At 37.2% G+C, this 15,297-nt stretch overlaps 1 protein-coding gene across 4 annotated transcripts in view; it reads left to right on the top strand.

The window, feature by feature from the left end:
• The window catches only part of grip1 (glutamate receptor interacting protein 1), a 309,859-nt gene that overhangs the window by 46,844 nt on the left and 247,718 nt on the right, over positions 1-15,297 (top strand). The gene's annotated exons all lie outside the window — the stretch shown is intronic.

Consider the following 15,297-nt stretch of genomic DNA (forward strand, 5'->3'; position numbering starts at 1 on the left):
AATCATTAGCCAAACAAACACCCAGTCAGATCCCCCCAAACCACCTGTGAGATATCTTGGGAGATGTGAGCTGACTTTTCAGATAGTGAATGGTCTTTTTAATGTCCTGGTACACGTCAGCACGTGAAAGTACCTGCTTACGTTTCATTCACTGGGCTCAACCCTTATTCACTCCTGTGGACTGCCTGCAAACTTCCTGTGTATGTAATTTTTGCTCCTCAGCATCAGGTGTCTACATTGAATGGAACAGGATGTTAAGACACCCCAGCGGTCTGAGATTTGGATTCTGGGAATTGTAATGCGAGTGTATTATACTGATCTGTTACCTATTATACACATAGTCAACTGACATGTAGGAGCAGGGAAATTACCTATTTTTAACTAGTTTTACAGATTACACTTCTGTGTGTCTCATTATATAGATGTTGTTATAAAGTGTCTTTAGGAATTTAGCTACAAGGCCACCTACTGACCAAGCTAGTGTCAACATTTCCAGCTTCAAAGCAAGGGGGTGTTTGCTGAGATGTAATGGTCCAGGTTACAGTGATTAAAGCAATCTTATATTAAATCTTAATTAAATTAAATTCTTATTAATTAAATTCTCGGTTAATGATTAAGTGTCAGTCAACAGTCCAGGAACTGGACATTAAAAGGAAGAGAGGAGAGAGAGAGAGAAGGAAGGGAGACAACAAGAGGAAGGGGACAAAGATGGAGAACAAGAAAAGAGAGAAGGTGAGAGCTCCTTGATCCTGATCACCTGGAAAGATAAGTATTTGTACCTTGGCTATTCTGTGGTTTTTCTGGGAACTCTGATTTTCTGTGTAAAGAATCCCTCTGTTAAAAACGGCTTCTCCTGGTTTGTGGATAGATTTTAGAATAGGGAGATAGGCTCCCATTTATTTTGTGGCATCCGGGCTTGCAGAAAGAGATTCAACTGCAGGTTATATTCTGTATGATTTATTAGACAGCTTTCTCTTCCTCTGGCCTTTTTAGGTGTTATTTAACAATCAAAGACTTGGTAGCAGTCTGAGGTTTTTCTGGGTGGTCAGGTCATAGGCCTCTGGAACGCCTTATTTGTAAATAGGGTAACTTGTGTTATACTGTATGTTTATATTGTGTGTAGTGTGTATATTGTCACTGTTAATAAATATCTGTTTAACCCCAGTGTGCCTGAATTATTGCTCTTTTCACCAAAGCTGTGCCAGACAACAAAGAATTAATTTGCCTCTAACTATATCAACTGCTCAGATATATTCTTGGCAAATTAATTTATAAGTTTGGGGTTATGATTTTTTATTTTACTTATTTATTATTCTTCTCTGTCATTTTTGGTTATTCACCATTTTCATAACCCCCTATCTGTAACAATATATTGTAATATTGTGAGAGTACCAATGCTGTCAACATGAATGGATAACCAGCAAGGAATTAAATATCATCCATATCATTATATTACTGAATTGTCAATCATTGTCATAGCATTACTTGGTCACCAGCAAAATATATATAAAATCCTACCAGAAAGATTGTAGGATTGCTGACTGTAAGTCTATAGTTGTACAGACTGTTGACTTACAGTGTTAAAAGAGAAGATCAGCCAGTACTTTCAAATTGATGGCAATGAGATGACTTGTTTTCTGACTGTGTAATTTGTGTCTGAACTGCAATTAGCCTTATTAAAATAAATAGGTCAGCATGGCAAGACAATACTTACTCAAATGCATGTGGATATGCAGCCTTGCAACCAGTATCAGATGAATACTAGCAGTTGATTTAAAGTTGATGTTGTATTAAGAAACATGGACTGGTTAAATAGTAACTTTCCAATTACCTGGAAAATAAATTCATATTGGTGCTTTCCAAGATCAAAATTGCTACACATTGTGATGTCTCTTTAAAAATGCACTTATTCATATTTTTTATATTTCATTAATAAGATGTTTTAGCCTAAGAAGGCAGCCTTCATGAAAGCAGTACATATTTGACATTGTTGTCCCATTTTAATATCTAAAAACCAAGACCCTATATTAATTGGTTAATCGTCAAGTCAAGATACAAAGAGAAATAACTTCATCTACAGGTTAATTAAACACAATGACATTTATTTGGAAGTTTTTGCCTCTCAGCATCACTTTGAGGTCCCATCCTTAAGCTGTCAGTCCGTGTGGTCGATATTCATTCCTTCCTATTATTCTACAAATTATTCACGAGAAGGCAAATGGGAAATGCAGAATTGTGTGGTAATCGGTCGAGAAGAATTCCCATGTACAGGCTAATCAGGACTTCTAATTCCATGATGAGTTTGTTTTGTGAGGGTTCCAAATGACTTGTCGTGGCAGGTTGGAGATGTAATTGAACTTGGAGTGACTCTCCATGGCAAAACCAAAACTTCAAACAAGGAGAATTACCACTGATATTATAAGCTGTGCTTACTGTGATTCTACAATGTATAAATATATCCATCCATTTTCTAGCCACTTGTTCCAATTCGGAGGTGTAGGGCAGCTGGAGCCTATCCAGGGAAGCAAGGGATGCAAGGCAAGATACACCCTGGATGGGACGCCAGTCCATCACGGGACACACACAGACATGTTTGAGTTTCACTTTTGACATTGGAAATAGGACCTTTTGACGTTAGATGCCACAGCTGACCTTTTGAGGTACACATTTTCTGTCAGTGTCCGTGGCTGTTTTTGAAAATAGTAACCTTACCTACCTGAGTTTGTTCATTTTACAAATCTGTTGTGTCATGTCTTTAGATGAAATTCAGTGTACTCAGCAGGTAACACACCTGCTGGATTGAATTCCTGTTGAATTGCAGAGCTGTTCACTTAAACATTTTTAAAGCAACCTACTGCCTTTTGTACATAAAATGTATCAGTTCTTTTGCATTATTGTGTTTATTTAAAAATACAGTACCAACAGCTGTAAGAAAACTTTGCAGACTAGTTCATAGCACATTTCACTGAACTCATTCTATCATTGTTATAAGCTTTTGCTTCAATAAGCATCCTATACTTAAAAAATGGAGGAAAGCTAAAAAGCATTGCGAGCTGAATCTACATACTATAAAAACCCACAGGCTGAGATGTCATTTCAATTACCTGTAAATGTGTTTGAGATCTCAGCTCATTTATTAGCTTTGTACAAACCATTACTGTGAACACCACAGCTAAAGGGATTAGGCCTGTCCTGTTCTAATTTTAGAATTCAGCCACAGTATTTTCTCTATCTTTGTTCCCCTTGGCTTGTTATATCTCTATGATTACCTTAGGTCTTCAGTGATGATGGGTAAAATAAGGATTGTGCTCAAAACAAACTTATTCCATTTCTAAACAATGCAGAAGATCATTAGTGTTTCAAAATAAGAGAATATCCACAAGTATTCAGCCCAATTTATTTTGCATATCTTAATTTCCTTTAGTATTAGTCAACCTGAGAGTCCATGTTTTGGCTGATCGCATAGGTACTATTCACTACTTATCATGGTTATAATGCATCCAAAAAAAAGACAATTATGGGTAAGAACGGCAACATCTAAATCACTAGGGATCCAGTTATATTCAGCACCACCTGTATCCTATTGCTGTTTTTGTTGTCAGTACAGGCAAAGAAATGACATCTTGGCATGTTATTGCTTTGGCAAGCAATGAATAGAGTTTCTGTTTATTGTGATGAATAGCTGCCGATGGTGTTTCCAGTACAGAGTGTTTATCATGAGGAAGGTCTTTAAATTCAGCAAATAATGGCAAATTTATTTTCCTTTTTGAAAGCGGTGGTGCAAAGTCTGTGTCCTGAGCAAGAGCATAATAAAACGTGAGGTGAATGTCCCAAAGCCTCTGCTCTGCTTTACCCCACCACTTTTCTTTAAAGATCAGACTTCATTTATGCTTATTTTTAAAATGGGGTTTAATCTACTGCATTTCTTATTGTGGGAGGAGCTCAAGGTTTGTTTATAGAACTGATGCCCTACATTGGCTATTACAGGACTGGGGCCGCACTATAGCAGCCCCATGGATCACAAAATAAAAGTACATTTTGTGTTGTGACCATTATCCATTTTAAATCCTGAAGCAGTAATGCAAAAATGTAAAACAAATGTCACTTTTTTAATCACTTGTTTGTGTTACCACGAATAGTAACAATGTTGTTCAATCTGTTCATTCGTACTGCAGGATTTATATACAGTATGGTCTTAAAATACTACAGTTGACTAAAATTGTGCCACATCTAGGTTTTCTGGCCTAGAAATCTGTATACCTACTGTATATAACCTAAATACTTGATATTTTAGTGAGTAATAGGTTGAATTTGTTTTTTATGCTAAAATACTTTGAGATGAATGGTGCTGAGCAGTTGGAAACAAGTTAATACATCTAAATGCTGTACTTGGGTTTAGTAGTTTTCAATATGATTCCAATTACTTTTTGTTTCCTATTGCATTTCTCAGCTTCTCTTTCCACTGACCGTCAGCCTCACTTCTGTATTGATTATTGGTGGCAGCGCTAGCAGCAGAACTGCTTGATAGCATGGAGCTTGTTTTGCCATCCTGTCTGGGGACCAGAGTTTGGCCGCTATGGCTGTAATCCTTCAAGTAAGGTCCTGTCCGCTTTAGTGACATTCAAAATCCCAAGGCACTGTCATGAAAGCAGGGCTATTGACCTCAGTGATAAGGACACAGAGGTTCACCTTAAGAAAGTAAACCATAGGACAAGACCTTTGCACAGGGTAGCAATTATGCAAGGAAAGCACTGACAATAAGCCAAATGATTTATCATCACTTGATAGCATTTGATGCTGTTCAAGGATGAAACTTTCGCATTTTTGTCATTATTTTGTTATATTTGTACATAACTAAAAGTGTTTGAGTCCTGGGATGGTTTTGTCCCATATAGTATGTTGCTTTTATGACAACACCACCTGAAAAGAGACCATGTAATTGTTGGACATACAGTAGGAGCATTTTTGGATTATCTTCTTTCTCCTTTCAAAGAGAGTGAGCAAACATGCAGAGTGTGTTCTTATTTTGTGCTTTCAAAATGATCAGCAGTAATGCACGCACCACTGTAGGTGATGAATTTGCTCTTCATTAGTTTGACAAAGATCTTGAAAGACGATTATCAGATTCTTTCTAGACATCCAGGAGGAATCGTAGACTCATTGTATGCTTGTGCTGAGCATACAGTATTTATCTAAAAAGGTTATTGTGACATGAACGAGTTCTTTCCACTGTTTACTTCTTAATGGTGAAAGGTGGTAGTACCCGATGTGACGTTCCCTCTTTAATTTGGTTTTCTTACACTATCCTGTTATGATCGGCAATATTCCCTTTCGTTTCTTTACACACTGAGCAAACTGGAGTATCTCCTGTGCACAAAAGTTAATATTCAGCGCAACGTGAGAGTGTTTTACATGTTAAACATGGCCATGCCCAAAAATATAAATTAAAATTTCCCATGAATGACGGGAAAGTTTGATTCACTTATAACCTAGTTTTATTTGCAGTTTCATAGCATTTCAGATTGTAACAATTAAATTCAGTTAATGCAAGCATGTTTGCATGTGATTGAAGCTGATAAGGCTGGGCAAGATCCTTGGATTAATTAGCCCTTGACTGCCAAACATGCCAGATGGACTGAATGGCCTCCTCTAGTTTGCAGCCTTTAAACCCAGAGTTTATCTTGCGCTGGGCTTGTAGAACAATATATTGCAGCAGATTTTGTATAGTTCCCTGTAGCGGTTTTAGACTGAATGGCCAAACAATACTCCACCAATAAATACCTTATTAGGAGAAATAACTGAACTAAGCTAAGTGGAAAATAAGATAAAATATTAAATCTTTATAGTTTTGGTAGTTTTCTTTTCTTCCACATGGAAAGATCTGTAGTTTGAGAACCGATTATTTTTTTGTGAAAATCCGAGATTAAACATCCTATGTAAACAGTTTTGTTGATGAGCCTGTTGCGTACAGTCTCGTCTTGCAGGGTACTGCAAAACATATTAAATGAAAAGCAAAACTACTGACAGTGTACATGGAGATCATATTTTGATTTCACGGAAGGTAAAGCGAAATAAATAATGCAGAATTATTCTGAAATAAAACGGTAACGTGACCGTGTTTTGATTTTTTTCCGAAACAAAAGAAATTAAGCAGCCAGATCCTTAGGATGTTTTGTGTGCCGTACCTTCAAGGTCACTGTGCAGCTCGGAGGGAACATGGATCGCGGTCCTCTGAAGTGGCAAATACCCGATTCTTATGAGCAACACCACATGTTATCTCGAGTCTGCAAATGAATGTGATAGATTAACATAAAATATCTTTCTGTCTTTCTTTCTTTCTGTCTTTCTTTCACTTGTGCATCAAAATAAGAATTCTGTATACCATGGAATGTCCTGATGGTTGGACACATTTAAGCATGATGGAGACAGTCAACACTAAGGACCAGATTCAGCTGTCCTTGCCTACTTCACATGTGATTCACTTATATTACTATGAAGTCTTATTATATCTTCTCAAGATATACCTTGAGAAGATACGGCATTTAATTTGAATTTCTTATGGTTTTAGTTTAGAATTAATCTGCAGATAATAGTACTTCTGCACAAAATATGCTGTTATTTATATTTACAACTCCAGCCTGCAGCGTTAGACTCAACCCTGGCCTAATGCGGATTTGCTCGTTTTGTATGTAAATCAGTTTCCCTGGCATCAAACCGCCTGCCTTTCTCATCTCTGGCTGCTGGATTTGATATGTAACAGTAAATTTAAATGACAGAAGTAGGAGGTAAGGGTGTTTGCACATTATACATCTTAAAATGTAAAACATTTTTTTTTCATGTGGCAAAAAAGTAATGATAAAACAAAGCCTAGCATAAAACCTCTCCATTTTTGAAAGCACTACATAATGGAACAGCAATATAGTTCTTACCACAATATAAAGCCAAGATCCTCCCTCTCTGTATATGGATTCATAGAGAACTGAATCTTTTTTTACAGAGTGTTTGCGTACATTGTTCTTCGCATGCAGAAATGTCACTTTGAATCCCATGCTGAACTGTTTTGGTCTTCCATGCTGAGAAGGATCCTGTGACATCCCTTTCCTTGGGAGGAGGCCTTCAGTTGTAATTTGTCCACCTTCTTTTAAAGTGCCCTGACAGCCCACTAACACTCACAGCCAATCTGTCTGGCACGTGCTTGCTTAAGTTCTTCTTGTCACCATTGTGCTGACAGCATAGAACAGCTGTAGACTGGTACACTCTGCCACCGACCGGGATCTAACCTGCATAAAGACAGACTAGATTTGTATTTCTTCAGAACTGTAATGGTGCATTTTGCACTATGGTAGTGAACTCCCTTGTGACAAGGCCCTTTCTCAACTCTAGACTCAATGAGTGCAGCTATATCTCATTCACAGCACTTTCCAGTTTTCGGTTGACCACCTTGTTCCAATGCCACCATTGAGTATAGGTTTTGAGCCAAGATAGTGGTTTTCTCACTACATCACATGTAACCTATAGAAAGGTTACCTGGAAGTAGAAAGAACTCTTTATTCTCTTGTACTTTCCGAGTGTTTACTTTGAATGTGTCAAAATGTATACATAAATGGTAAATTTAGTCCACTTGTCTGTAAATTACAGAAATCAGACAAGACTCTTGTTAAGCATACAAAGCCTGTCTTTTTGTAAGAACTCAGCTGACTGTCCTTGTGTTGCAAAGCTGTAGTGGTGTGAATATTGAGTTTTTTTGTTTTTCTCATGAGAGTCAAAGGTTGATGTTGAGTATTTGCTTTTGCCGTAGTTTGACAATTCTCTGAGCTTGGTGTTATTTTTGGTATTTTGTGGTTAATAACTTTCCATTCCAAATGTTTGACTAAGCCACATTGAGAACATTTTATATGAAGGAGGCACATTGACATTTGCTCATCTTTTTTGTAAAGTTACATAAACATCACTGGCTGAATGTGTTGGTAGCCTTCAGGTGGATCCCTGACCTTAAGTGGCTGACGGATTGATGTCATACAGCATTTTCCTTTGAGTGATAGGTAAGGACCTGAAGGTAAACATTTGGAGTCTTTTTTTGTTCTCAGACAAGGAAAGGTTTCCACTTTTTTGCATGAGAAATTTTATATTTCATTGTTTTTTTTACATAGAGTATGAATATAGTGTATGTAAGGAACAAGTAATGTTAGCCAATTTTGTATTTTGAGTATTACACCTCACCACTAAAGTATTATATCCCTGTTTGTGTTCTGTGTGTTAAATGTGTATCGTTTGTTTGGCCCTTCTGGTTTTGACCCCCAAATGTTTTCTTGCCCTTTTTCTGGGAAGGTAGCCAGCCTCGGTGAAAAAGCAACTGTTCGCATTTTCCAGACCAGATGTTACACTGGTGTTGTACACAGCAGTGTTCCATCTCCCCTAAACTGTTCATTCTTTTACAAGATTGACGAAATTGGAGACTAGCTAAGAGGCCACAATAATTCATAATTGATTATGTTCCATTTTGTCTTGGTGAACAGAATTAGAAATCACAAAAAACATACTGGTAGGTTAATTGGTTTCTGGGAAAATTGGCCCAGGTGTGTGCGTGTGTGTGGATGGCGTGCACTCCAGAGTGTATCCTGCTTTGTGCGCATTGGTTGGCTCGAGATAGGCTTCGGCTGCTCCACAACCCTGTAGTGGATGAAGCAGCTGGAAAATGGATGGATGGATGATGTGCTGGAATTGTATAGCTAGGACCTCTGTTGTTGGGGGGAGAGCAGTCAAACTTTAGTAGAAACCTAGCTATGTTGTTAAACTTGATACCTGGTTTCTTTTCAAGAAACAGCTACATGAGATCCTTGGATCTATCCAAGGATCTCATCTAGCTGTTTCTTGAAAAGAAACCAGGTATCAGGTTTAACAAGACAGCTCGGTTTCCTTTTCCATTCTTTCATGCCCCTTTGGGTAAAAAAAAATGCCTCCTTTTCTCGAATTTATTTCCACGACCACATACAGTAGTTTCCACTTGTGTGCTCTGGTTTGTGTTCAGTAAGAAGAATGCTGGTGACTTTGTCAATTCCTTGTATCTGGTTCCCTCAGAGTCTTCTCTTTCAGGACTAAAATGGTTCAGTCCCTTCATCCTCTCAATAAAGGACATTTAAGTCACTGAATGCATCTGGTTGCTCTTCTCTGGGCTGATTATAAAACATCAGCTTTTTTTCTATAATGTAGTGACTAAAATTGTGAAGCCAGTAAAACTTACAACAATTCTGTGAATTGCAAAGGAGTCTCTTTTACTTTTTCTGACAATTTCATTTTCACCTGAGCCTTTGTTTCTCTAGTCTTAATGTTCCCAGCGCTTTGTATAGAATAACAAAGTTCAGCATCCTTCTCAGACATTCAGCTTTCTAAGTAATTATTATATCTGGTTCCCCCAAACTTGAAAGATCTTGCTGTTCAAAATCTGCCACTTAATTTAATTCGTTTTTTTCATTTACTCTTGCTAAGTCCAGAACAATGTGATGTTTTTTAGGAGTTTATTTTCTGTGAAGTGCTATCTAATACAGTATGGGCATTATGCATGGAGCCAGAGTTTTATTTAGTGGAGTGCTCTTCAGAATAATTTCTCTGTAATTATACTTCATTACTTGACAAAATGCAGTGCAAGCTGCTAAAATGCTAAATACAACAAGGTAGCTGAGGGCAGCATGAACATTTAATGATGGTGCGATAAGATGCGCATCGAGTGGCCAATTGCACTTGATAGTAGTTCAAAAGTTCAACCTGCAGAACACTTTTGTCCTTCACATTAAATGCATCTTTCATCGGGATACAGCACCGATTAAAAGAGAATACCTGACTTGTATTATATTGCACAAGATTCAGATTTAATATACTTTTGCTGTATTATTTTGAGTAAATTATAGCCTTGTTTTCCACCCTCTTGCACTGCGATCTGTGTATCTGTCAGATAAGTTATGTAAATGATTTTGTTCATGTGATGTTGACTGAAAGTAAAATAATGGCAGTTGAAAAAGGGTGCATCTGACATTTTTCAAAATTAGGCGATAGATTTTGAACAGCAAGATCTTTCAGGTTTAGGGGAATCAGATGTAATATCTGCTTTGTCAGAATGCTGAATGTCTGAGTAGGATGCAAAGTTTTGTGTTATTATGTACAAAGGGTTGGGGAAGTTAAGACCAGAGAAACACAAGGTCTCAGGTGAAAGTGAAACTGTCAGAGAGTCCTTTGTACTTCTCCGGATTATTGTAGGTTTTACTGCTTTTTTTAATTATCATCTTCTGATATATGCATACTGTACATGACAGCAGGAAGTCCTTATGTTTACTTGTAATTTAAATTAACATTAATTTAGATAGGTAGAGTGCTTAAACAATTTACAGATCTTTATTACTTCAGAAAGCAGTGAACCATTAATAAATGTACTGTGGTTCGTCATGTTGAACCCCCACTTTTTTAATCATAAGCAATGTACTGTATTGTAGTGGTTGTTTAAAAAAATGCAATGTTCAATTACATTTTCAAATAAATTATTACTTTACTTATTTAATAATAAGTTAATAAATAAGTTTACTTATTTCAGATTTCAAAATAAACATCTTATCCTTATTTGAAAGATCTTGCAATATGTGTAGAGAAAATCAGAATAGTTCACATTCTGAACAAGAAATGAAGCTTTAAAGGGAAATTTATAACTGGAATTTTGTAGGAGTAAACCAAAACTTTTCTCTTTAACCTCTCCCATACAAATTAAAGAAAACACACAAACTTCCACAACATGACAACTTTCTCTTTTTTGTGAACTTAACAGTTCTATACACATATAATTCCGGTGTGGCTCTGTTCCTGATTTTTTTTTCAATCTTTTTTTTACGTTTTACATTTTTTAACTGGAGTTTGTGTTATTTGGGAATGTTTGTCTGCAAAGACAGGTAGTCTTGTGCTACAGTTCTGTTGGACGCTTATAGTAAATGTGAATTTGTAAGCAGTTTCATGTCCTGATGGCAACAGTTATAGTTTATAAAATGATGAATAATAAATCTAATGTTTAAATCTAATATTTTAAATATTTTTTGTTTTGACATTCTCTCTAACTGGTTCAGCATATACGTTTTTTAGTTATATTGTAGTGAAATAAAGTAACCTGAATTTCCAGAAGTTACATTAAAACATTTTTGGCTCTGACAGAGAAATGTTTATAGTTTTTTCACTTTCCTCTTCATTTCGTATGCACATCAACAATAACTTCAGTTTTGGCATTTGTGAGTTTACTGCCTGCCCTTTTGATACTGAGAATGACTCCATTTTCTCTTGGTGATTGACTTTCGTTGCAGCCTGATTATCTGCATCATATCTACTTATGAATCCAATTTAGAATCTACTGAAAAAAGCAGAAAGGTAAGAGAAACCAGAAACCTGAAGGCTGTCATCTTGCATCTCACAATGCCTTAAGAACAAAACAGCTGCAGATTCTTTTTATTAAAAACATAGAAATTCACTTAAAATAGTTTAAGTGAAAAGTTATCCTTATACTACTAAAAACATTATTTAAATCAGTATGAAGATAAAAAAAGTTTTAGAAATATAATTTGTGCTTAACATAATTTATAGAACCAAAGAATGGTTTAGAACTACACAAGGTAGTTCAGTTCTAAGAATTTGATATTTGTTCCTTTAGACAGAAAAAAGTTGGAAGTACAAAGTTGCTTGCGTGCATAATGTAATCTAATTTGTATATACTGTATAAGCTGTGAGACGGTGTTGAAAGTTCCAAAGACTCTAACTGTGCTTTGTGCTGAATTAAAAATAAAATCCGTCTTACATACAGCTATAAAGTTTAGTGAAGCATTATATTTAGTGCCAGCAATGTAGAGTACATCGTCAGATGACCTCTGAATGCTCCATTGTCTTGGTCTGTTCATCTGTTCTCTTTTGGACATAGTTTATTAATGTGTTTAATGGTTATGAGTAGTTCATCACTTTTACATAATGTGGGAAAGGATAAAGTGTCAAGGATTATATTCAGGGAAGTGATTGAGTAGCTCAAATCGGATGACTTAAGTTCTCTGTTTAACCACAGAGCTCCAACAATTCACAATCTGTAACCATTTTTTGCATGTGTACAAACAATACCATGACCATAAAACTTTCCGAGTTCTGTGTTATATGAATGGGTTATCGGGGTGGTTTGGTGACCCAGTGGTTGGCATTGCTACCTTTCAGCACTGGGACGCTGGGTTGAGTTCCTGGGGTGCTCTCTGCATGGAGTTTGTATGTTCTCCCTGTGTACGTGTGGGTTTCCTCCTGGTGCTCCAGTTTCCTCCCACAATCCAAGACAAAGACATTGTGAGTGTGTGTTTGTGTCTGTGTGTACCCTGTGATAGACTGGTGTCCCGTCCAAAATATACTGTACCTTGCCTTGTACCCATTGCTTGCAAATGGATGGATGGATGGGTTATCCTCTCATCTATAGCTAAATGGACTTGGGGTGTTCCTAAATAATACTGCATTTTCCTGTACTGACTCTGCAGTGCCATTTGTTTTAGATTTTAAGCACCAATACGCACCGGAAGCCCACAGAGACAGACATAGGCCAAATCAAATGGGAAAATCCCTTTATTAATTATCTTTGGTCTTCAACTCTGAAGAGTGAATTAAGAGAGTGGACTACCATACAAATGATCAAATTCATTGAGCAGTTTGACCTAGGGGCCCAGTTAAAGCATCTTGAATCTCAGTGATCATTTATTTTATTGTTTAAACATTTGCTGCTGGGCATCTCATTAAAACCAGTCTTCGAGCCATTTTAGTTTTCATTTAACTCCTGTATATACATGTCTATGTGCACAAGACTGGTGTACGGACAAGTCTGCACTGGCTCTCTCAGATCACAGACCAGCAGTGTTACAACTCAACACCAGTCGAGTACTGTGATTGACTTAAACACCGCAACTGTTTCATGAACACTCTCATCTTAGGTATAAGGAAATAATTGGTAGGGTTTTGTCATTTTATGAAATGCTTAACCTTACTGCGGCCCTGAGCTACATTCATCATTTTTCAAAGTACAGTCTTTGATGTGTCTGCTTGATTTTAATCAGGCAGTTTTTTTATAGCTAGCTCAAGAGACCTTCAAATACAAATGACCTAAAAAAGACAGGGAATAACGGCAGTAGCCTTGAATGTGGTATATGAATGTGAGTTGAACAAAGATGATGTTTTTATTATGTTGGTTCCAGTGAAGAACATACACACTATAGTGTTTAAAACAGAAAGGCTTAGGCACTTGCCAACTTACCATAAAGCTTAAATAGTTAGGGAATTAGTATGATATAAATGTGTCCAGTGTGATTTAAAAAGGTCTATGTTTTTAATTTTAGTTTTTAATTATTTTTAGATTCACCATTGATTTCTGCTAGATATGTGAAGACCAAATAACTGCCTGTCAGAGTCACTTGTCTACGCCTTTAAACTGGTTCTCATCTCTTCTTATATATACATGTACTGTATAACTATTCAGTCAGCCATTAATCACATGACAACAGGAGATGGCATATCATTATTCTTTCCTACCAGATGTGATAGGGACGACTCGTCACTCTCTTTCAAGACATCCCAAGACTCCTTCTTATCCAACAAGCTGCATTAAATTAAGATACAGAAGATTAAGGAAAAAATGTTCCAACTAAAATACTGTAGCTGAATACAAAATTTTGATACTGCAAATACGACTCGGAAAAAACCCAAAATGAAAACTGTAAGAAAACCTTTTAAAATTCACAGTTTTGGAGCTGAACATACACAGATTTGTTTCTGGAAGTCCATTTCATGAAAGTGTATTGAATTAACCAAAGTGATAATCAAATATTGTGTTATTCAGCTGGTAGAGCCACAAGACCTCTATGTAGTAGTTTTTTCTGGCCTTTCAGATACATTTTCTGTTTTTTGTATCGTTTAGTCAAGTGGTAGTTTGTGTATCCAAGCAGCAACCTCCGGCACTGATTGTGAAAAAATGCACAGTGCCCTCTAAGATGTATGAACAGGCTGCTTTCTTCTCTAGCCAATTTGAACATGGATGAAGACTGAACATAAGTGATAAAAGGAGGATAGACTTACTGTGCCTGTAGTTGTTCCTGCCAAAACCTGCATAATCCCGGTGAGCTGCAAAATCATTGCTGCAGAGTAACAGAAGAAAATCGGCCACCTCCATCTAACCCAGTGCTGACAGCAAATTGAGCTTCACCTTCCTGTAGATCACAGTGGCATCCACCCAGCACTACTTGGGTTAGCGTGTATAATTTCTTGTGTGTTTTGAGGCTCATCCCACACTTGTACCTCATTTTAATTTTTAGCATTCTCCATGGAGGAACTGCATCGCATATCTAATATTCCACCCCCCCTCTCACTTTATGTCTTTATATTTCTGTTTTCCTCTGTGCTCGCCCCACTCAATTTATTAGAATTCTCTGTTGTTGTCTGGTGGGTACATGCTTAATCACATCACATCCCTTTGATATACTTAAAAGTCTAAATTCTTTATCAGTTTAGAAAGTCTCAGATGTAAGATGAAATTTACAGCTCTTTTGCTTGTGTTGAGTTCAGCAGGATCATATAAAATATACACTGTTGGAACTGGGGTTATAAAGTTTAATTTCCAAAATCCTTCAGGGCACTGACAAAGTCAACCCAATCGGCATCTTTTGACTATTAGGGAAACGAGAAGCAGAGGACACAAGCCTAAGGAATCGGCAGGGAAAGTATTTCTCCCTGAGAACAGGAGGTACCTTTTCACACACACAGTTGTAAGAGTCTGGAACAAACTGTGCAGCCATGTTGTTGAAGCCTTTTTTATATACCCCTTATCAATTAGCCACTAGCAACAACATAAATGAGCCAAATAAGAAGGGGAGGTTTTTTTGTGAACTTTGTTTTTATGCTTGTTCCCCAGTAACCACATCCTTATTTGACATTTAGCAAAAATTGTCATTCAGGGTTTGTGTCCCAAACACAGAGTCAGAGGACCGATACACTTTCCTTTTTTTTTAAGTCAAGGCAAAGCAATTGTTCAGAAGTAAACCAGCCCTCGGGCAATTTACAGTAAAGTGTCTACTGCACAGAGCTGTCCTGGATCAGCTAGGCAGTGTGATACCGTCATTGTTGGTAAGCTTCAGACAGCAGCATGTGAAGGGACACAAACAGCAAAGGGCAGCTGTCTCTTCATGCTTGCTGAGCTTCCTCTCAGCCTAGCCCTGCTGCAGGCCAGTGCATTCTCTGCCTGACCTCGCGGTGCAGATCTTT

This window comes from Lepisosteus platostomus, chromosome 9 (assembly GCF_059453375.1).
Source record: "Lepisosteus platostomus isolate fLepPlt1 chromosome 9, fLepPlt1.hap1, whole genome shotgun sequence".
Taxonomy (NCBI): Eukaryota; Metazoa; Chordata; class Actinopteri; order Semionotiformes; family Lepisosteidae; genus Lepisosteus; species Lepisosteus platostomus.